The sequence below is a fragment of the Mustela lutreola genome, chromosome 2, assembly GCF_030435805.1.
Source record: "Mustela lutreola isolate mMusLut2 chromosome 2, mMusLut2.pri, whole genome shotgun sequence".
Classification (NCBI taxonomy): domain Eukaryota; kingdom Metazoa; phylum Chordata; class Mammalia; order Carnivora; family Mustelidae; genus Mustela; species Mustela lutreola.
This window is the reverse complement of record NC_081291.1, coordinates 31489728-31514082: the sequence shown is the minus strand read 5'-3', so window position 1 is coordinate 31514082 and position 24355 is coordinate 31489728. Positions and strand designations below refer to the sequence as shown.

The following is a 24355-nucleotide window of genomic DNA, read 5'->3' as shown; positions in this document are numbered from 1 at the left end:
AGTTCTTTTATTTCTTCAGAAAGGGTTTCTCTAATATCTTCCATGCTTTTTTCGAGCCCAGCTAACATCTCGAGAATTGTCATTCTGAACGCTAATTCTGACATATTACCAATGTCCATATTGATTAGGTCCCTAGACATCAGTACTGCATCTTGTTCTTTTTTTGGTGAGTTTTTTCAGCCTTGTCATTTTATCCAGATAAGAATATATGAATGAGAGAATAAAGTGCTAAAAGTATGGCAAAGACCTCAGTAAAAAGTACGCTAACCAAATCAGAAGAGGTCCAAAACCAGGGGGATAAAAAAGGGGGAAAAAAAAGAAATAAAAATTAAAAATTTTTATATATATATATATATATATATTAGACTGGTGAATGGAACAGAACCACCTACTTGATTTTGGATATATTTTGGTCTCTTAGAAGAAACCACCTCCCAAAACTTTAAAGAAAGAAAGAAAGAAAAAAAAATATATATATATATATATATATATATATATATCCACAAAAATAAGGGTAAACACGATTAAGGGATGGATTCTGACTATAAAGATGAAAATTTTAAAAAATAATTCTAAACAAGGAATTGATAAGATAAGATGTTTGGAAAAAGAAGGGAAAAAAAGGGGGAATGTGCTCAGGCTGGAGACTAGAACAAAGCCATGTACTAGATTAGGGTATATTTTGATCTATTCGAAGAAACTGTCTCCCAGAATATTTTAGAGAAAACCTATATGTATATAAAAAATAAGGTTAAATACAATGAGGGGATAAAATATGACTATAACAATGAAGGTTTAAAAAGTTTTTTTTTTTTTTTAGAAAGGTATTGTTAAGATAAATTAGTTAAAAAATGTTACAAGAGGAAAGAGGAAAAGTTAAAAAAATAGAATAAGAAAAAAATAAAATTAAAAAAATTTAATTAACTTTGCAAGACTAAAAAATCATGGGGAGAAATCCATGAATTCCATGCTTTGCTTTCCCCTCCTTGGAATTCTGCTGTTCTCCTTGATCAGTGAACTTGGTCTTGGCTGGATGTTCTTGCTGATCTTCTGGTAGAGGGGCATGTTCCAATGATTCTCTTTGCTGGAGGCAGAATAATGCCACCCTTGCCAGGGGCCAGGCTAAGTAATCTGCTCAGGTTTGCTCTTGGGAGCTTTTGTTCCCTAAACGTTTTCCATAGAGCTCTGGAGGATGGGAATGAAAATGGCGGCCTCCCTATCTTTGGCCCCATAGGAGCCAAGAGCTCAGGGCACCACTCCTCAGTGCACCCTCAGAGAAAAGCGGTCAATCCCTCCCATCTCCCTGGTCTCTGGCCGCACTCCAAGCTCTCCTGGCCTGTGACCAAGTGTCTCTGTCTCTGCAGCACAGCCCCATTTGGAGTCTCCAAACCCAGCAGATTCCTGCCGCGCTGCTCCTCCCAGAGCAGGAAGGTGAGTATCGTTGGATCTGCCACTTGTGAGGTTCCTGCTCAAAGAGCAGTGGCCCAGCTGTGCTTTGGGTCATGGTTTAAGGTAACCTTGATCTGAAAGCTCACTCTTTGGCTCTGTCTCTAGTTGGCTTCCCACTCCGATACCTGGGAGCTTTGCCACACTCAGACAACCCCAGTCTTTTTGTGACCCTGTGGGACCTGAAGACACACTGTCCCACGAGGGCTCCACTCCCATCTAGCTTCTGGAGGGATGTCCCTTAGTGGAGCAGACTTCTAAAAGTTCTGATTTTGTGCTCCGCTGCTCCGCCACTTGCTGGGAGCCAGCCCCCACCCCCACAGTCTTTCTTCCCATTGCTTCAGAGTCACTTCTCCACTCATCCTACCTTTCAGAGAGTGGCCAATTTTCTGTTCCCAGAATTGCTGCTCTTTTTCTCTTCTATCTCCTGTTGAGTTTGTAGGTGTTCAGAATGGTTTGATAACTATCTAGCTGAACTCCTGGGATCTGATGTCATTTTAGGTTGCTACTCCTCTGCCATCTTGCTTCTCCCCCCGAAAATAAAGTATTCTGAAGTAAGCTGACTGAACTCCTTTTATGATTCAAGATTGTTGACACTGTCTTTGCTTTCTGCTGCTTCACCAGTAACATCAGGATTCATCTTGAGTTTATCTGATCATAGACTGGAAATCCTCTGGGCAGAAAGACTGCATCTCAGCATTTCCATAAGCACTGGGGAATATGCTCTTCTAAAACCCAGTGTGTTCCATGAGGCAAAATGGCTATGCAAATTGCTTTACTGCTGCCTGGGCTCGGGATTCGCTAGGCTCCACAGCAGCGCTGGCCAGCAGCTCACACTCCCTGGTCGCCCCGGCTGCCTCTAAATATTATTTTTTTAAAGAGAATATGGTGACTTTAATCTGAGTTTCCATAAAATGTAAATGAATCTTCTTTTGATCTTCAGTTTCTAAATGTATAGAGTAGACTTTCTCAAGGATCCCCAAGGGCCTCTGCCCTTATATTAGTTATCTGTTTCTTTATGGCCAAATTACCTCAAACTTAGCACCTGAACACATCAAGGCATTTATTGCCTTGCTTCTGTGGGTCAGGAATCCATGTGTGGCTTAGCTGGGTCCCTCTGGCTCAAGGTCACACGGAGTTCCAATCAAGCTGGGTGCTGAGGATGCAGTCTCATCCGAAGGTCTGACCACTCCCCTCCCATGCTCACTCAGGTGCTTGCCCACAGCATTCCGCTCTTCAAGCATGCTGAGAGACTTAGGGCCCAGCACTTGTGGACTCTTGCCACTTGGTACCTTTCCATGGGATGCTCACAGTACAACAGCTTGCTTTCCCTGCATAAGTTACCAAGACTACAGGCACCACCCTCCAGAACATCCTGTTCCATTTTGCTGAGCACCACAATCTGAAGGAAGCCCTGCCACACTCCAAATGCCAGCACCAGTTCTGCTACCCTCACAACTTCTTGGCACACTTTGTGCACTCAGTTATGTGGCCACCTCATGTGCTAGCCAGCCACCTGTACTTTGACCACATTGAGCTCTAACAGCTAATGCTGCACAAGACTGTCTACATCACCATCCTGTGTGAGCCAGCCACCATGTTCAGTATTATTTCTTGAAACAAATGAAGCATTTCAGTTATTAGTAACTGTCTATTGAACATCTTCTCAACACAAAGAATGTACTAGGGACTGGGGTTACGATAGTGAAGGCAGAAGGCATGTTCCCACCCCACATGGAATGTAGAAGTTTAGTGATCAAACACTGTGTCCTCTTCTCCACTTGTTGGTGTATTGAACATGTGGAAGCAAAGATATTTATTACTGACTAGACAATAATAATAGTCCTTACCCTGATTCTTCAGATTAGAAATGACAGGGAGTCTTTTGTTTTGTTTTGTTTTAAACAGTAAGCCCAAATTTCAGTTAAAGAATTGCATTGGATACCGAACTGCCACTATACACCGTATGCTTAAAAATGCATTTAAATTATATCTATGACTTTGAATTGCAGGAAGAAGTCTGTTGGGTCAACAAGCCAGTGATGTACCTTGCACTCTACTGAATTTTAAACATTTCTCTGTTTTCTGTTAGTGAGCAAGGGCTTTTCTTATAGGGTAGAAGTGAGTTTCATGTTGAATGTCTAAGTACCACTTACATTTACATTACAGAAAAAAAAATATGCTGGACTCTATTTAGCATTCAATTCTGGAGACATAATAAAAAAATACACATAAACCTGCTATGTGCTGATAGCAGTTGTTTTGGCTTTTAATAAAATTACTTTTTACTTAGAGAACTTTTCCTCTTAAAAGCTCAAAGCATTTCATTGCATGCTTAATGGACATGTGCATCTCTATCTGGAATAATTTTTTCAAAAAGGCTTAAGTCAGGAGTGACTTTCCCATGTATTATTATTTTGCTTAAATTCAAGCATCATATTGGTCACATATCTGTTAATCTTTCCATATTTCTTGCACAGATTACTGAGCTCTTCACCATCAGATAAAATCCCTACCCATATTTTATCAATTTATGAAACCCCTGGGTCTCTTATCCTCAAGCAGCAATTCCAAGCTATAAATTATGAAGGATGTGGAGTTTTATATGCACTAATCACAAGTAGAGACAGACATGTAAAAGCTGTGTGCCTTTGGGCAAACTATTTAATCTGTCTTTGTTTCCTTTGCCTTGCCTATAAGATTAGGATGTATTGCTAGAAAATACACCTCATGTTGTTGTTAGAAGATGTGGTAATTTTAAAACATGACCCCCAAATTCTTTGACACTTTTTCTCATCAAAGAGTGAAGCTGATGTCCCTTTCCATTTAATTTGAGCTTTAGGGTTACTTCGTCAATGGAATGCATTGTGTCAGATTCTGGACCCTTAAGAAACTAGCAGCAGATAATGAGTGGAAACTTATTATCTCTTGGGATGCTTGCTCTAGGAACCCAACTGCCAAGCCATGTGAGAAGTCCTAGAAGCTTATGGACAGACTCACATGGAGAAGAGTACAGGACTCCTTGCTCCTGAAATTTGTGGAAAACCGTTCAGCCCGTAACATCCAGGATGATATTTAGGATGCTAAAAATCCTACAATATGAATGATAACCTTCTCCTCTCTGGACACACACATAGTAAAAGATTACCTGACTCAAAATTTGAGCAAGGCAAGACTCTGACCTACAGCCCAGGCTTAGCACATAACTGGGCCTCAATAACTTTGTACTGAATAATGAATGTGTGCCTAAAAATATATAACTGAAACAAAGTTTGATAAAATAATACATAACTCTGTCTACATATGGTACACTTAATATTTTCTTTTTGTATTTGTAATATTGGTTACAACCACTAAATTGGTTTTTAAAATCATGTAGTTCCATATTTTAAAATGATATATAGAATGCTACTACTATGAGTCATCAGACTGCATTTTAGCAGAGAGGCTAAAACTCATTCTTTAAATTATTATTTTAAAGCAGCCTGGTAGGCCATGCAGTTGTTCAAATGATAGTGCAGTTTTTAAGACATTGAAGAGTTTCTTTTCAGGGAATAGATGTTCTTTCCTCCAGAGTTTGTAGAATAATCATGTTATTCTATCATTACTCTACTTGTTTTTTAACTGTACACTTATTATCTCATTGAACAACTGCCTTATTCACCATACTTGACTCTAAATGGCCGTTAGCTGCTATTAAACTTTAAATGCACCCTCAAATGATGATTACTTAGCACCTGTTAGAACACTTTAAAAAAATATGCTATCAGTTTTAAAAGCAATTCCCAAAAGATGGCTTACTAAATATTTTTAGTGAGTTAGAATAACTGCAAAATGACTTTGAAAGCAGCCATTCTTGTCTGCGTATTTAAGTTCTTGTGGTATGTTCAGTGTCTGTTTGCCAGCATGTATGAGCATAGATTTGGGCCTATGAAAACGTATGACTCTGTCCAGTTCTTCAAGTCTTATGTCTTTGTTCTGATTATCAACCCATTTTTAGAAAAATTATCTGTACCTTTGTGATGAGAAAAATTGAATGTTCACTTTTACAGAAATGATGGAGGGAGAGTTGTTTTACCTTAAAGGCACATTGCAACACCCTTTATCACTGAAAAAGAAAATCAAATGAGTTCTCTTTGTCAGCTTTATGCTACACTCAAAAAATATTTAAGACTCATGTGTTCATCCCTTATCCTGAAGTTATTGAAATAAATGCTTCATAAATTGAATTCCCATTCAATGTAATGGATCACAAAACATGGTTTGACAATGAAAAAGATATTTTATTATGCATTATAAATGTGTTTTATAACAGTAATATATGCTCTTGCTTTAAAAGAAATCTTTATAAAATGTTATAAAATGAAAAGCCTCAGTCTCTAGAGGAAATCAGTTAATCATTTCTTCCATATCCTTGAAACATTTAGAACATACAACATTGTTATGCAAATGGATTCATACTATTCAAATTGTTTTTTCCCTTGCCTTTTTTTAATTTAAAATTTATCTTGCAGATCTTTCATATTGGAGCATATTTATTTCCCGCATTATTTCCGATTTGTGTTACTCCATGGTATGTGAAATGAGAAACTATCTCCTTCCAAAAACTCAGGTAAGGAAGACATTCGACTATATTTATTTCTCTGTCACTCAGCTTAATTTTATCTCAAGGTCCAATCCCCTTGGGTGGCCAAAACGTAATCTCTGCCAATTCAGGGTTTTCCTGCACGGTGTTTTTCTTAGTTCCATAAAAACTTACGTAGAGCCAAGGTTCTGGGGCATGGTGTGGCATCTGGTTCGCTGTTGTCTTAACTTGTTCACAGATGCTGAGATGTGTATACTGTCCCATCTGACCCTCCAGCTCTGCTCCATGCAGATCTCTGATGATCATCCCTGACTCCTCTCCATTTCCCTCAGATCCTTTGAATCTCCCTGATGTGTCTCCATCACTCTCAGACACAGGGGATTACTGAGCCACGCTACACTTTGGAAGCTATTTCTCTTCTATTCTTACCCAGGATGCCTTCAAAATAGGTGGTCATGGGATAGTCATGGGGATTCTAGTCATATGCAGGCATCTTCCTAGGAAACAAGTGTTCTGTTCTCTTAGACCCAGCAAAATGATCTGTAGCTTGTTCTTCCCATCCCTGAATTCAGCCTTAAACGGAGGGTTCTTTTCTAATGCACATATACACTCCCCTTATAACTCCTTACCTTTGCCCAACCCAGGAAATTTTTATCTAGGAGTGCACATAAGTAAGTTTCTTGTGGTGTACAAGCTTTTGAAACTCAAAAGCCAAACATCCTCTATGTGTATTTGTTATTTGTATTCTGGTGTGCCACTTGTCCTCTGAAGCAAGGTATCCAAAACACACCAGGTGAAAAAGATATTCAATCAGCCCTCCCAAAAAACAGGTAATATTACAAAATGTTATCTCATCACATGTGTCTGTGCCCTACATGATTCTTAAGGTAGTAATTTCGTTATTTCCATTAGTTGTTATAAGCCACAATAAACATCTTTGCCCAAATTGCTTAAAAATTTATGAAAGCATATTGACAATAAAAATGCTAACTTTGGAATTCCCAGGGAAAAGGACAAGGGAAAGTGTCATTTAAATACTGATGGATATCATATTTCCCCTCCAGAAAGGTTATACCACCACTGTCTTGTATAGAAGTGCCTGCTTCTCCATAACTTGAGCCACTAGGGTTTTATCACATATTTAAATCTTTTTCAGTCTGATACCTGCAAATATTAGTTCCTGGTTTTCTGATTTCCCATGTCTTTAATTCAAAGGGAGAGTGAACACGTTCTCACATTGTTTTAGCCTTTTGCACCCGAAGTTTCCTGAAGTGCTTATTGACGTGAAAAACGTTGTGTTAAATAATCCTAAAATGGGGGCGCCTGGGTGGCTTGGTGGGTTAAGCCTCTGCCTTCGGCTCGGGTCATGATCTCAGGGTCCTGGGATTGAGCCCCACATCAGGCTCTCTGCTCAGCGGAGAGCCTGCTTCCCCCTCTCTCTCTACCTGCCTCTCTGCCTACTTGTGATCTCTCTCTCTCTGTCAAACAAATAAATAAAATATTTTTTTAAAAATCCTAAAGTGGTTTAAATAGAATTTTTTTTCAAGAGTTATTACATATTTGTTTATTTTTGTTTCAGGGAGAGGGGTTACATAGAATTTAAGGCAACTATTTCCCAGTCTCCTTCATTTGACAGCAACTGAATAACTATTATATAGGGTTAAGAACAAAACTGAAAATGAAAAGCTGAGTCACCAACACAGAGCTAATAATTGTGCTTTGACAATGTTCTAATATCTCCACGTTGCAAATACAGAACTAGTTCTTATCAAGATGGCATTTGTCTCAATGATCACATGATAGCAGCCATGAGAGCTAACAAAATCAGTAAATGTCCCTTGAGCCTGTGTGATTTTTGCAAAGATCCCAATAACTAATTAGTACAATGGATTTTGGTCTCCATGCACTTTGCAGCAGAGAATCCATTTCACACTTCCTGTGTTGTGGCTGCCTCAAAGTCGCCACTACAGCTGATTTGCTACCGTGTAAGAACTTCAGGAGGAATAAACAAGGCTTGATTGCCAACTGAGTGATTAATTCTTCCACACCTAAATTATGTAACATCTCCAATGTCTGAGTTTTCACTCCGTGCCCAGTTCCATATAGTTCCTATTTCATACTTACTTATCTTAGTGAAATTAGCATACAGTCTTCTAGCTGGAAAACACCTTCCAATATACATAACTCCTTAGAGTTATGAACCAGCACACTTCTTTATCTTGATAATTGCTACCATGTCCTGAATCCACACTATGTGCCAGGCAACTCTGCTGGCTAATTATTATCACCCTCATTTTACAAGCAGCCTGACACTCAGAGAGGTTGAAAAATTAGCCCAGAGTCAAAACCCAGTAAGTTATAAATCAGCATTAACAGGTTCTGGGGGGTCTGATAAATTCTGCAAGGAAAAAGGAAGGAGATTTTCAACACGAGCTGTGGCATTTCTTGAAATGGACTTTGCTGGAACTGCTGCTTAATACCTAGCAATGCCAGGGCCTCTTGTACATCACTTTGCCTCTGGGCAGCTAGCTGTCCCTTCAATGCCCTGACCAGTTCTGTTAACTCCTTTTTAAGGATTATAAGGATGAGTAAGGCAGCCTGTTTTACATGACCCTCTGACAATTTTTCAAACATGGACAAAGAGGCCTTAAGATTAGGAGTAGACTAGATTCCTGATTCCCTATCCCATCTTTTGGCCATATTTCCCCCAGGGAGATGGTCCTAGGGGGACTCCTTCCTCGACGTCCAGCTCCTTTAGTTACCCCCCCGCCCCCAGTCTTTTGATCCTTCATCTCACCATATTTAACAGACTTACCAAGTGAGTTTGGGGGCTTTCCCTCAAAAGAAAGAAAAAGAAATGGGATTTGGAGAGAAGGGTTGGGTGGAGAATTAATCCTGTGGATGAGGCTCAGTGGTGGTCAAGGTGTTGGAGTTAGATTTGGATGATGGAGCCCTTTGAAAATATCTCAAGAACCCAGGTGTTTAAGGAAAGCAGTGCTCTTCAGGTAAATGTAAACTTTTTAGGAGAGCACCTTGGCCAGATTGTTACACTCAATAGCCGGAGAGCTCGGCCACTGAACTCCATGCCTCATAATTCAGCCCAAAGCAAGCCTGATAGTCTAGAAGTAGTTTAACATTTTGTTCGGGGGTTTAAAATAGGAATAGTAGCTCTCATCCTTCCTGGAGGCTTTAGACCACAATCACTGATTTAATTTAGTATCCTCATTTTGCAAAACCTGAGGTTCAGGATGGTAAAGGAGCTTGTCCAGGACAACACAGAAAAAGAAGCATTTCTGCTCACCTAATGATTTCTGACTAGTATTTAGAAGAGCATTCCAGTTCAACCCATGTGATCGATTTAATATGTAAATGGTGCAGAAAATTCAAGTGCCCCGAGAAGCATTTTTCCCTTTAATAACTAACATTTATTGAACTTAAGCACAATGCCAGGTACAATGCTAAAGTCTGCCTGTAATATGTCATTTAATTTTTACAATAATCCTGGGAAGAAGGAAAATTATAGAAATACCCATTTTATAGAAGAGGAAAAAAAGGCTGAGATATTAAGTAATTTGTCAATTGCTTATATATAGCATCTTATCCAAGCTTTTGAATTCCAAAGCTCAGGCAGACTCTTAACTTCTGTTACATGCTGAGTTGCTCCACAACATTGGAAGTATTTAAAGGGAATCCAGAGCTGGACGTCAAAGGGCTTATACTTGTTTCTCCTTCCACCTGGAATATTCTTTCTCTGATTTCTGTAAGGTATAAACTTGCACTTACCCCATGCCCCTCACCTTATCAATAGCACATTTCTGACCACTTTGTATAAAATACGCATCCCCCACATTTGGACACTTCTTTTTCCATTTCCTCTGTCTCATTTTCCTACCTAGAATTTATTATCATGGGACGTACTGTGTATGTACTTCTGCATTGTATCTATCTTTGCTCAGAAATGTAATCTCAGTGAAGTCCAGAGGTTGAGTCTCTTCCCTGTATCTCCAGGACCCCAAAGAGTGCTTGGCACATAGTAGTTGCTCACTAAATATCTTTAGAATGAATGAGTGAGTGAATGAATGAATCAAGCAAGTGCATCACATCTTCGTCGTCGACCTCATGTGATATCTATCGGGAGATAGATATCTGTGGAACTCCAGGCAGTGTGGTTTAAAAAGTATCTGATTTATTTTAAAAATAAAAGAATACTGAGTTATGTCAGTGGCTGATATTAAAGCATACAAGAGCATAAGTTTTTTTCTCCAAGCATTGACAGGTGGCAGAAGAATGCATCCGTCTGCTCTCCTTGTCTGTCCTTGTGCTCTTGTATCTTGTCCTTGCTTAGCTCTGTATACTGAAGAGTCATTGGAGACACTCAATCTGAGAAATGTAGAAGCAGCATTTTTTTTCCTTTTCATAAGACAAACACTTATTCCCAGTGGGTAACATTTAGCAATGAAGTGGGTTTTTTTTTTTTTTCACTCCAGCGCTTATCAGTGTTTGAGAAATATATGGTGTAATTAAATTACTCAGAGGTTGTGCTTTAATCAGGAGCAAATTTAATGAATATTCAAGCTGTTCATTGTTAGGAAATGGGAAGAGATTGACAGAATATTTTCTTTATAGCCTCAAAAGTCATCCAGAAGAGGGTGCTAATGTTCTTTATGAAATATGCCATGAGTGTGTATGTGTGTGTGTGTGTGTGTGTGCGTGTGCACGTGCGCACACACGCACACACACACACTCTCCCTCAACAAAGCTTTCTTAGGTAATTTATACTAACTTTCTTCGGTAAGTGATACTAACTGTATGCATTGAATGTAAAGAACAAAATGTACAAACACAGGCAGTTCAAGTCCAAATCATTGCCTGTTGATAGCACAAAAGTTTTTGAGAATTGGGACAGTTTATAAAATCTACCTTAGTTCTGGACACATTAGTTAACAATTGACTACACCATCACCCAAAACAGTTTATTTCCCATCACCAAAAATTGCCCAAAAGAGTTAATACTGTGATGTTTCATTAAACCATGAATCTCTATCAAAGCTAATAGATAAACAAAAAATATTTTGGCTCAAATCTAATATCATGGACAACTATATATTTAAAATGAAAGTTGGGGCACCTGGGTGGCTCAGTGGGTTAAGCCTCTGTCTTCTACTCGGGTCATGATCTCAGGGTCCTGGGATCAAACCCCACATTGTGCTCTCTGCTCAGCAGAGCCTGCTTCCTCCTCTCTCTCTGCCTGCCTCTCTGCCTACTTGTGATCTCTCTCTCTCTGTCAAATAAACAAATGAAATCTTAAAAAAAAAAGTTAACAGTTTTTTCATTTGACTAATAGCATATTCTTCAAAAGCCTTTCTTTTGACAGTAAATAAAGATGACTAGTAGTTATTGCTTAAGTGTGATTCAAGAAAAATCATATTACAGTTTCTGGTTATCTACCCCCAAATGAAAACACAGATTTGGCATTGATGCCTTTTCTCATTCAACTGGTCAAAAATAAAATTTCAGAAAGGATGAAATTTCTATGAACTAAGTAGTTCTCAAAATTCATTTCTACTTGTGCTTTAGTGATAGAAGTTGAAGATAGCCATGGCAAAAACACTTTTCACTTATGTTTAAAATGTGCCCTAATTTTTCTTCCTTATCCTAGGTTTTCTGAGCTCCTGTCTTTATAATTCAAGCAATTTGTATTTTGATTATTTCTTTGAAGTGGAGCAATCATGTGAACTGTAAATTTTCTGTGGGCAAAATAAATGCAAATAAGAGAAGCTTTCTCTGTATGCCTACAGAGTTACTTAGAATACAATAAGAAAACCAAGGCTGAAAGACAGCTAAAGCTATTATTTTTACATTCCACTATTAGCGTCAAGGCAGAGCAGCTTTGAGACGATGTATATGTTGCGAAAACTCCATAGATGGATGGTCTTAAGTGAAGTTCACATTTGTAGAGCTTGTACAGCAGCACTCCCATCAGAAAGAAGCAATGCCTTTGCATGAAAGAGGAATCAGTTGAGTCATTCCCACATAAAATGCATGTGCCACTTTCACACCCACATGGGCTAGCAAGCTAAAATGGAGGAACTCAGGCAGATGGCAGAGTTAAAGAACAGAGGAGACACTGAGCGGGCCTCTGACACTTAAACGTCTGCCCTTGTGCTAAAAGACTTTGCACTGACTCTCCTGAAGTCATCAGCTGGGGGGGAGTTGATCACTTGCCTATTTGTTCTGAGATCCATTCTCAGCCCTTCTCTGCCTGGGTGTATTGCAGGACACGATATTTCCCGTGCTGTCTTGCCTTCTGCTTCTAGGTGGGTTTAGCTCATGGAAGGCTCTGGTGGAAGTATGGAGAGCTAGAGAGGGATAAAAGCCAGGATATCCCCCCATTGCTCCTGGCTCTGCTTCAGGTGGCACCTCCTGGAGATGCGGTAGTAGTGGGTCGCTCCAATGCCTGGAGGATGGTCCCTCCTTCCACCATCTCAGTTCTGACGAGACAGGCCCACCATGTAACCCTGACTCCTGCACTCTGGTATAGCTATCTCCTGCTTTTTTCACTCCAGCCCCGGGTTGGTGGTAATTTCCTTGGTTTTGCTAAATGCAGGGTAGCTTCACCATGCTTTTTGGTTCTTTAGCTATTCCATCCCTAAGTAAGCAATTCCTTGTATTGGATATTTTTTTTTTGGTTGGGGGGAGAGGTTAAAATACTTTAAGAGCTCTTATTTTACCGATAGAAAAGGCCGTCTTTTTTGTTACAGGAATATTTGAAAAGGAATCACTGTTCCAGTTTAACCTGCATATTTTATTTTGCCACTTCTTCAAGTTAATCTGGTTGGGCAGTGAAAAACAAAGATTCTGTTAAAAACAATTTTCTCCACCAGTTTCTGCCCTGCTCACCACATACAATATGACCATATACATAACTCTGAGAAACTTAAGACAATGTGACATGTCTGGTGCGACTGTATTTAACAATTATTCTGTATATTATTCAGTTCTTTAAATGTTTATGGCTTATTAAATGCATCCATGAGGAAAGAAATAAACAACCCCCCAGCTTTACTCTTGGTGAAGGGAGCTACAGGCAGAATTATGCCTCACTATTTTGAATATATTATTCCATTGTCTTTTGTCCATAATTCAATACCCTTCTGAGAAATAGGGATAGGAATAGTATCTGCCCTGTCAGATTGCTGTGAACATTAACTTAAGAAATACTTAAAACGATGTTGAGCCCATATCCATCACTGAGTAAATATCAGCTATTATGCTGACTATAAGTCTTTGTCAGTCTAATTGTCCTTCCTTTGGGGCGCCTGGGTGGCTCAGTGGGTTAAGCCGCTGCCTTCGGCTCAGGTCATGATCTCAGGGTCCTGGGATCGAGTCCCGCATCGGGCTCTCTGCTCAGCGGGGAGCCTGCTTCCTCCTCTCTCTCTCTCTCTCTCTCTGCCTGCCTCTCTGCCTACTTGTGATCTCTCTCTCTGTCAAATAAATAAATAAAATCTTTAAAAAAAAAAAAAATAATAATTGTCCTTCCTTTATAGGAATATGTATTTTAATCTCTAGTAGGATTATAGAATTTGGCTTCTCTTTAGCATTCTGCAGTTTTACTACAATGATTCTTTTAGGTATGGATTTGTTTTTAGCTCCTTAAATCTTAGGATCAATGACTTCTTTTTGAGTCCTGAAAAATTCTCGCCCATTTTCTTTTATAACATTACCTCGCCCGTATTCATTTAATTTTATGTTAGAATTCCTATCAGACATATTTTAGACCCTGTCTTCCTTTCTTCCATGTCCTAGCTTATCTTATTATTTCTCAATTCCACATTCTGGGTAATTTCCTTAGATCTATATTCATATATATATATATATATATATATATATATATATACTTTTTTCCTGTGTATTTATCTTTTCTATTTCCTCATTACCTATTTATACATTTTTTAAAATAATTATTGTAAAGCCTCTTGTAGATGATTTTCTATTTCTCATTCTTTTTTTTTTTTTAAGATTTTTTATTTATTTATTTGACAGAGAGAGATCACAAGTAGGCAGAGAGGCAGGCAGAGAGAGAGAGGAGGAAGCAGGCTCCCCGCTGAGCAGAGAGCCCGATGCGGGACTCGATACCAGGACCCTGAGATCATGACCCGAGCCGAAGGCAGTGGCTTAACCCACTGAGCCACCCAGGCGCCCTCTATTTCTCATTTTTTAATGTATAAATTCTTCTTTTGGGCACACCCTGCCACACTCCATCCCAGTGATTCACTTTATTATCCTGTGATTCAAATCTTCGGCTGCCAGGTCGTCTTCAGTAGAGACTGACTTTCATGGCATCCTGGTTCCCTGAGCTATGGGAATAGCCCCGTTGGGGTATATTGGCTTTGCCTCTTCTGAAAGTCTGTGGTTTCACTATTTCTGGGTCCATTTTTATGTTGATTTGTCAGTTAGGAGCTTCTGCCCCATACTGTTGGTGTGAATTTGGACCTGCTCATTCACGTGATGATGTGTTTGCATTTTAGGAAGTTGCTTTTTTCCAGTCTCAACCCCGCATATGCAACACACTTCCTTGCTGCTTTCCCCAGCTGGCAGGGGTGGAGTCTTCCCTGTAACTCAGGCTTATGGGAAGTGTCTCAGCTCTAGTTCCCTGAATGAAGGGGGTCTGTTTCCTAGATGACCTTCTCTGCACTAGTGTCCAAACCCCCAAATCCAGCTGAACCTATACCTAGAACCTATACCTGCCTATCATAATACCACTAATACATTTTAACTTAAGCTCCTTCCCAGCCTTCTGATCTGAGTTTATTTCGCATTTCTGGAAATGAGTATTTCCCTCTTTGGTTTAAAATTTGTGTGTGTATATATATATATATATATTCACATATCTTTTATTCTCTTACATAATTTTTTATGAATTCAGATTCTAATTAAGAATATCTTTCCTCAGTGTTACTCCCCATACTGACAGTGTTGAAAGAAATGCTGGATAAATATAGAAAGATTCTTCATCCTCTTTTTCTTCTTCCTCCTCCCCTTCCTCCTCCTCCTCCTCCTCCTCTTCCTCCCCCTCCTTCTTTTTGTTAAGAAAATTTTTGTGGTTTTAGTATATCATGAGATTTTGAAACATTCAAACAAATCAATATCTGGGTGGTAAGACAGCTGCTTTCTCCTTCACTTCTCTGGGTTACTAGAGCAACTGATCAGTAGATTAAAAAAAAAAAAAAGAAGAAAAAACGATAACCTTTTGTATTACTTAAGTCTTTCCAAGGCACATGCTGGTACAAAACAGCCTTCTGTCGGATGCAACTAGTCCAGCGTCTAGACATCATGCACAATACATCAGCAGCAGCAGCACACTGTGCCTGCTCCCACCACAGCCCTGCTCATTTGTGTATGATATCTGAAGCATGTGGAGGATGGTGAATAGTATCAGGAAGAGGAGGGAGGAGGAAACAGCATGAGTGCCTGGCTGGGAAGACTTCAGCTGAATTTGTGCAGAGCAAGCCTGAACATGTCATTGGTGCAAACCCAAGCACCACTGATGTTCTTTAACAGGAACATCTGGTGGAAGCCTATGATGGGGTCTCCATCAGCCTTGAGCGGGCCCACAATGATGCTGCTGATGCAGCTGTGTTACGTGGGCTGATGATCCTGCACTGTGATGCTGTGCCGCATTTTCTAGAATGGAGGCTAGACAACTTCCTCACAATGGCAGCTTTCCCTTGGAACTGCTGTCCTTCCCACATTAGACATGATGCCCCAGTATAAATTGTGCTTCATGGGGTTCTGTCATTAATCAAATAACTGATATTAATGTTGAATGAAGTTGGATCCAGTCTGCTCCCAAATTGGCTTGTCTCTCATTCTGGACATCATCTCGTCTTGTTGAGACCCTGGGGGCTGGCATGATGGTGGCAGCCTATGGAAAGATTTTTTGCAAAGAATAAAGTCTATGTAATCTCAGAAACACCTGACAGATGACGTAAGTATAATCCATTACCAGAAAGAAAAGAATTTAATTCTTAGCTGATCATGAATCCACAAGGAGCTCATGAGATCATACAAAATATTTTTTCCATCAGCTTATTTATTCATTTGGCATGCTTTTTGGCTGGAAGTAACAAAAAATTCAACTCTAATTAGGTTAAACAATAGGAAAGATTTATTTTCTTAACTATCCAAAAGCTAAAACAAGGGCCATTTGGGGGCGCTTGGGTGGCTCAGTGGGTTAAAGCATCTGCCTTCGGCTCAGGTAATGGTCCCAGGGTCCTGGGATCAAGCCCCATATCGGGCTCTCTGCTCGGCAGGGAGCCTGCTTCCCCCTCTCTCTGCCTGCCTCTCTGCCTACTTGTGATCTCTGTCTGTCAAATAAATTAAAGAAAAAAATCTTAAAAAACAACAACAACAACAACAAAAAATGAGGGCAATTTTAGGGTTCATTAACTGAGTGGCTAGATCTCGGTTTTGCTCCAGTTGAAATTCTTCTCAAATCTCTGAGCTTTTCCTCATGGTTATCAGATTACTCTGGCAGTTCCAGGCATGGCGACCTTCATATAAATCAAGATGTAGGAAAGGGGGAAAGAAAGTTTATTTCTCCCTTAGACCTCTCTTCTTGACAGCCAGAAAGAATTTCCGGAAGTCCTAGTGGTATAACCCTCATATATCATTGATTAGAAATGTATCACATGCCCACTCTCAAACCAGTCTCTGGCAAGGTAAATAAAATTACCACAAATGGCAAAGATCAAATTAGACTCACTCTGGGGTTGGTAATGAGTCCAGGCTTCCCTGAAATGCAACGTCACCCAATGACTGAACTATATGGAGAATCGATGGCCTTGGAGAGCAGGAAATAGCTGTGGAGCAAGGTCAGGTCACTCAGAGACAGCATTAAGAAAGAACCTGGAGGTCCATTTTCTGGGCTCCTTTATTCTTCTGTTTGTCATCTCTCTTTCTTCTTCCAACTCCAGCCCCCTGCTAAGGCACAAGTAATCTTGGAAACTACCATTATTTCTGTCTCTCTCCAGTGAGAGTGAAGGTTGGTGGCTGATAGTTGGGACCTCCCTGCAACCTGTGCAAAGCCTAGATTTTCAGAAACATCTTCAGACTGAACCATCTCGGAGATTAAGGGGGGCTATACTCATCATGGTCCTGTTTTAGAAACTTGGTCTTTCAGAAGTCCCATGACATTGTTGAGAGGTGAATGCATGGGTGTCATTGGATGAGGACAATATAAAATGTCATGGCATAGTGGAGCATTACCACTGCGGGCAGTTCACTGGTGATTTGTCACTATGAATAAAATACGGTTTCCTCCTGATACAAATTGGAGTCCCAAGTGGCACAGGTTGCATGGTCTGCACTATGAGTAATGAAAATTTTTCATTCACACAAAGGCTGTGTGGGTAACTGGCAATGACTCCAAAACATTGTGGGTCATGGACCTTTTAACAATGTTCTTTGCAATGTTCCTTCTCTTGTTTCACTCACTGGGCATGTCGTGGGTTATGGGACAGTACCTTCTTGGACAAGTGTCCCAGGGTGAGGCCATTGGTATTTATCAGTCCTGCTACTTATTTCCCTACCTCCAGATACACCTCCCTGCTTTCTTATATCCCCCACACAAAAGATGTGCCTCTTCTTTAATTTCCTTCTAGATTTCATAGGACCATAACTCCAGAGCTCAAATCATAAGCCATAAGAAAAGCTATTTCTTGGGACGCCTGGGTGGCTCAGTTCGTTAAGCGGCTGCCTTCGGCTCAGGTCATGATCCCAGCGTCCTGGGATCGAGTCCCACATCAGGCTCCTTGCTCCGCAGGGAGCCTGCTTCTCCCTCTGACTCTTCCTTCCACTCTGTCTGCCTGTGCTCGCTCTCATTCACTCTTTCTCTGACAAATAAATAAATAAAATCTTAAAAAAAAAAAAAAAAAAAAAAAAAAAAAAAAAAAAAAAAAGATGAGGAAGAAAAGCTATTTCTTTTTTCATGAGTGCAGGGAAAACTGCATTTAACATTTTCTAGGTGGTGAGGGAGAACATTTGCTTTTTCTACCGTGGAGGTAACTTCCCTGCTAAAATGGGATGAATGCTTCTAATGCAGGAAAAAGTGAAGATTAAAAAAAGACCTAAGTTTTTTAGATTAAAGTAGATAGAAAATTCTTATCTTGCTATATAAATAAATTCTTCTCTTGGGGCGCCTGGGTGGCTCAGTGAGTTAAGCTGCTGCCTTCGGCTCAGGTCATGATCTCAGGGTCCTGGGATCGAGCCCTGCATCGGACTCTCTGCTCAGCAGGGAGCCTGCTTCCTCCAATCTCTCTCTCTCTCTCTGCATGCCTCTCTGCCTGCTTGTGGTCTCTCTCTGTCAAATAAATAAATAAAATCTTTAAAAAAGAAAAAAAGACCTAAGGTTTTTAGATTAAAGTAGATAGAAAATTCTTATCTTGCTATATAAATAAATTCTTCTCTTGGAACATCTGGGTGGCTTAGTTGGTTAAGAGTCTGCCTTTGGCTCAGGTCATGATCTCAGGGTCCTGGGACTGAGCCCATGTCACTGTCCCTACTCAGGGGGGAGTCTGCTTCTCCCTCTCACTCTGTTTTTCCTCCTGCTTGTGCTTTCTGTCGTTCTCTTTCTCTATCACTCAAATCAGTAAATTTTTAAAAATCTTAAAAAAAATTCCTCTCTTGGTAATGTTGATTGCTTTCATGTTATGGAGGTAATATGTTTTACATTTTTTAAAAAACTCGGGGTGCCTGTGTAGCTCAGTCATTAAGTATCTGCCTTTGGCTCAGGTCATGATCCCACGGTCCTAGGATCGAGCCCCACATTGGGCTCCCTGCTCCGCAAGGGGCCTGCTTCTCCCTCTCTCACTCCCCCTGCTTGTGTTCCCTCTCTCGCTCTGTCTCTGTCAAATAAATAAATAAAATCTTAAAAAAAAAAAAAAAAAAACCTCAGGGGGAAAAAAAAAAAAGAAGAAGCTCATGAGGAATGAGGAGATAAAATATAAAGGGATCAGACACTTGCCCCATCTTATATATGACCCCGCCTAATTAAACTGAACTTGCCTAGCCCAATTGGGATATAAAGAAATAAATACGATTATGAAGGATGTAAGTCTATCTCATAATCTTTTTCTCTCTCATAAATCTTTTGAGCGTTCAACAACTGCTTGACAGCGGTAGAACAGGTGCACGATACCTGTCACACTTACCCTGTACACGGGGAACAAAGGTAGATTTTGAAGGAGTAGTGTCAGAGTGTTAAATGGGAATGTCAGCAAAGACACATTTTGAGTCCACATCTGCAAAGAGAGCTGGAAAACAGTGCCACAGTTCATACTCAGTGGACAAGAGCCTGTAACTTACAGCCTAATTACCAGTCCTTCCAATAGGAAGATGGAGTTTGTGTCGTGTTATTCTTTAAAACAGTACTGCTCGATCTTGGTTTTGATCACACCTAAAAATCTTAATGGTTCTTTAATTTTTTAAGTTCAAAAATAAATGAAATGAGATTAAAAAACATAACAAAGTGATAATTTTAGAATCTTTTCTTTAAAGATAATGCAACGGCCTCCAAAATAGGAGTATACTGAATTACTCTCAGCCACACTTCAAAACTCATTGCTATGAAATAACATCCTCACTCACTAGCTAGCTATCTGAAATTATGCCTTTAGGGCTCTATTTTGTTTCACTTTAATCTTTATTAAATACAAATAACCTCAGACAATGTTGAAACATATAAGCTCCATCAATCATTAAAGTTAATTGAATTAACACCAAATCTCTTATTTTAAATCACAGAATTAATTTAATAGCACTACAGAACCACTGAGGCTTATACCTCTGTTTTACAGCTATCTTTGTGTTTAATCTAACAGGAAGGCTGTCCCGTTTTGTGTTTCTGCACTCCCTACCACTCGTTTTTCATACGTTTTAAAAATCACTCCAAAATCATCCTTCACTAGATGCGAGGGGTTTGGGGATGGGGGTGGGGTGGTGATGAGGACAGTGGAGGATGGAGAGAGAGAAAAAACAAGACCACTGAGGGAAAAAGCAGGCTGAAACCAGTAAGGCCAATGTTGCCTCTTCTCTATGGTAGATAGAAGTTGACTCAGAGGAAAAAAATATATATATATTACTTGTTTAGATGAAGTTTCTTCTTTAGAACAAAAGAGATTGACTTCTGGTCAGGACAAGATGGCGTAGATGAGTTCCTCTTCCTCCTCCCCCCACTAGGCACAAATATAAACCCCGGAAATGACAAAGGGTTGGGGGGGTGGGTAATGAGGGAGAATGCTAAATCATTGTAAGAGGAAAGTGAGATGGTTTCCCAGGGACTTAAGGAACAAAATAGACATCTAACATAAGAGGCAAAGTGTTCAAAGTGTTACAATCCAATGTGAAATCATCCATCCATGCAAAAACCAAGAAAATCACAGCTTGAATGAGAGAAGGCAGTCAACAGATGCCAACACCCACCGACATACATGAGATGTTAGAATTACCTGACAAGGATTTTAAAGCAGCCATCATAAAAATGCTTCAACAATCAATTATAAACTTACTTGAAACAAATGAAAAAATAGAAAATTTCAGCAATGTAATAAAATTGGTTTTTTAAATATAAATTATAGACTTCAAAAATGCAACACTCACAAATCGTTCACTGGATGGGCTCAAGAATAGAGTGAAGACGACAGACAATAGAACTGGTGAACTTGTGGACAAACAATGGAATTCACTCAGTCTAGATAAGAGAGAAAATAGACTGAAAAACATGAATAGAGCAGTAGGAACTGGTGAGAGTAGCAGGGGTAAAAACAAAAACACCCAACACATACGGTATCACCACATCAACAAGTTAAAGGAATCATATATCCATTGACACAGAAAAAGTATTTGACAAAATCCAACACCTGTTCATTGTAAACACTCCTCACCATTTAGGATTAGAAGGACATTAACTTGATAAAGAGCATCTTTTAAAAAGTCCGTTTGGACCACTACATTTGTATCTTTAGGGTAAATACCCAGTAGTGCAATTGCTGGGTCATAGGGTAGTTCTATTTTCAACATTTTGAGGAACCTCCATGCTGTTTTCCAGAGTGGCTGCACCAGCTTGCATTCCCACCAACAGTGTAGGAGGGTTCCCCTTTCTCCACATCCTCACCAGCATCTGTCATTTCCTGACTTGTTGATTTTAGCCATTCTGACTGGTGTGAGGTGGTATCAAATTGTGGTTTTGATTTGTATTTCCCTGATGCCGGAGCACTTTTTCATGTGTCTGTTGGTCATCTGGATGTCTTCTTTGCAGAAATGTCTGTTCATGTCCTCTGCCCATTTCTTGATTGGATTATTTGTTCTTTGGGTGCTGAGTTTGCTAAGTTCTTCATAGATTTTGGACACTAGTCCTTTATCTGATATGTTGTTTGCAAATATCTTCTCCCATTCTGTCAGTTGTCTTTTGATTTTTTTAATTGTTTCCTTTGCTGTGCAAAAGCTTTTGATCTTGATAAAATCCCAATAGTTCATTTTTGCCCCTGCTTCCCTTGCCTTTGGCGATGTTCCTAGGAAGATGTTGCTGCGGCTGAGGTCGAAGAGGTTGCTGTCTGTGTTCTCCTCAAGGATTTTGATGGATTCCTTTCGCACATTGAGGTCCTTCATCCATTTTGAGTCTATTTTCGTGTGTGGTGTAAGGAAATGGTCCAATTTCATTTTTCTGCATGTGGCTATCCAATTTTACCAACACCATTTATTGAAGAGGCTGTCTTTTTTCCATTGGACATTCTTTCCTGCTTTGTTGAAGATGAGTTGACCATAGAGTTGAGGGTCTATTTCTGGGCTCTCTATTCTGTTCCATTGATCTATGTGTCTGTTTTTGTGCCAGTACCATGCTGTCTTGATGATGACAGCTTTGTAATAGAGCTTGAAGTCCGGAATTGTGATGCCACCAACTTTGGCTTTCTTTTTCAATATCCCTTTGGCTCTTCGAGATCTTTTCTGGTTCCATATAAATTTTAGAATTATTTGTTCCATTTCTTTGAAAAAGATGGATGGTACAATGTCCACAATAGCCAAACTATGGAAAGAACCTAGATGTCCATCAACAGATGAATGGATCAAGAAGATGTGGTATATATACACAATGGAATACTATGCAGCCATCAAAAGAAATGAAATCTTGCCATTTGCGACAACATGGGTGGAACTAGAGCGTATCATGCTTAGCGAAATAAGTCAAGCAGAGAAAGACAACTATCATATGATCTCCCTGATATGAGGAAGTGGTGATGCAACATGGGGGCTTAAGTGGGTAGGAGAAGAATCAATGAAACAAGATGGGATTGGGTTTGTCTCCCGACAAGCCATAAGTGACTCTTAATCTTACAAAACAAACTGAGGGTTGCTGGGGGGAGGGGGGTTGGGAGAAGGGGGGGTGGGGTTATGGACATTGGGGAGGGTATGTGCTTTGGTGAGTGCTGTGAAGTGTGTAAACCTGGCGATTCACAGACCTGTACCCCTGGGGATAAAAATACATGTTTATAAAAAAAAAATTAAAAAAAGAAAAAATATAAAAAGTCCGTAGCTAACATCGAGTTTAATGGTGAAATACTGAACACTTTCTCCCTAATATCAGGAATAAGGCAAGGATGCCCATCCTCACCACTCTTATTGAACCTATAATTAGAAGTTCTAGCTACCAAAGTAAGGCAAGGTAGAGAAATAAAATGCCTAAAGCTCAGGAAAGGAAGAAATAAAATGACCTTTATTTGCAGATGACAGGATTGTTTAAATAAAAACTCCCAAACCTACACAAATACTTCTAGAATTGATAAGTGAATTTAGCAAGCTTTTAGGATATAAGATCATGTGCAGATCAACCACATTTATATATAACAGCAGTTAACACAGGGAAATTAAAATTTAAAATACATTATCATTGCTATCACTCCAAATAAAATTATGTTCTTAGATATGCACTTAACACAACCAAGTGTGGGATCTATGCGCTGAAAATTATAAAATGCTAATTAAAGAAATCAAAGAGAACATAATGAAATGGAGAGACACACCATATTCAGGGATTGGAAGACTGAATATAATTTGTGAGTTATCCCCATATTGATCTATAGGCTTAATGCAATTCCTATCAAAATCCCAGCAAGGTTTTTTTAAATTTATAATAATATTTATATTATTTATATATTTACATAAATATATAGAAATATTTATTTATATATAAACATTTATATATTTATATAATATATCGAAAATATTTATATAGAAAAGCATGGTCCCTGGAATAGTTAAAACAACCTTAACCAAAAAAAAAAGAGAAGGGAGACATTACTCTTCTCAATATTAAGGATTATTGTATAGCTGCAGTACTGAGAACAGTGTTGTGTTGGCAGAGGCATAGAGGCATAGATCAGTGGAACAGTGGAGGGTTCTAATACAAACTCATGTACAAACACCCAGCTCATCCCTGACAAAGATGAAAAAACTATTCAATGGAAGAAAGACAGTCTTTCCAGCAAATGGCACCAGAACAATTGGATATCCATAAGCTAAAACATTGTTTTTTAAAAAAGAAGAACCTCAGGTTAATGTGCTAGTTCAAAAATTAACTCAAAATGGATTATGGAGCTAAATATAAAACATATTACTATAAAACTTTTAGGAAAAAAATATAAGAAAACCTTCAGGACCTAGGGCTAAGCAAAAACTTTACAGACTTTAACACCAAAAAGCATGAACAATAATGGTAAAGAATCAATATATTGGACCTCATCAAAATTAAAAACTAGTGCTCTGTGAAAAAACCCATATGAAGAGGATGAAAAGACAAATGACACCCTGGGAGAAAATATTTGCAAACCACTTCTCCAACGAAAGACTAGTATTTAGAATATAAAGATCTCTCAAAACAAAATTGTAAGAAAGGAGAACCACTTAGTGGTTGACAAGGTTTAGGGGCAGAGGGAGCATCTAGGGGGGAAAGGGAGAGTTGGGTGTGATTATAAAAGGGAAACGTGAAGGGTATTTGTGATGTTAAAACTGTTCAGTATCTTGACTAGTGGTAGACACAGATGAGTTTACTCTGGCAAAGAGCATCTATGCCGGTGATAAAATGTAAAGAACTTAGTACACACATGTATACATTTGAGTATACTGGGAAATAAAACTGGGAAAATCTGAGTAAGATCAGTGGATTGTATCAGTGTCAATATCCTGGTTGTGATATTATTTATAATTTTGCAAATTTTCTCCATTGGGCGTAACTAGACAAAGTATACAAGATTGTGCTGTATTATTTCTTAC

At 39.3% G+C, this 24355-nt stretch overlaps 1 long non-coding RNA gene and 1 pseudogene across 1 annotated transcript in view; one reads left to right on the top strand and one right to left on the bottom strand.

Annotated features, from left to right (window-relative positions):
• Nucleotides 1-24355, top strand: part of LOC131824092 (uncharacterized) — a 231202-nt gene that overhangs the window by 18294 nt on the left and 188553 nt on the right. Inside the window, exon 2 of the long non-coding RNA XR_009350744.1 lies at nucleotides 5961-6058. This is a non-coding gene — a long non-coding RNA (uncharacterized LOC131824092). The remainder of the gene's footprint in view (nucleotides 1-5960; nucleotides 6059-24355) is intronic.
• Nucleotides 15454-15901, bottom strand: LOC131824091 (nuclear transport factor 2-like; annotated as a pseudogene).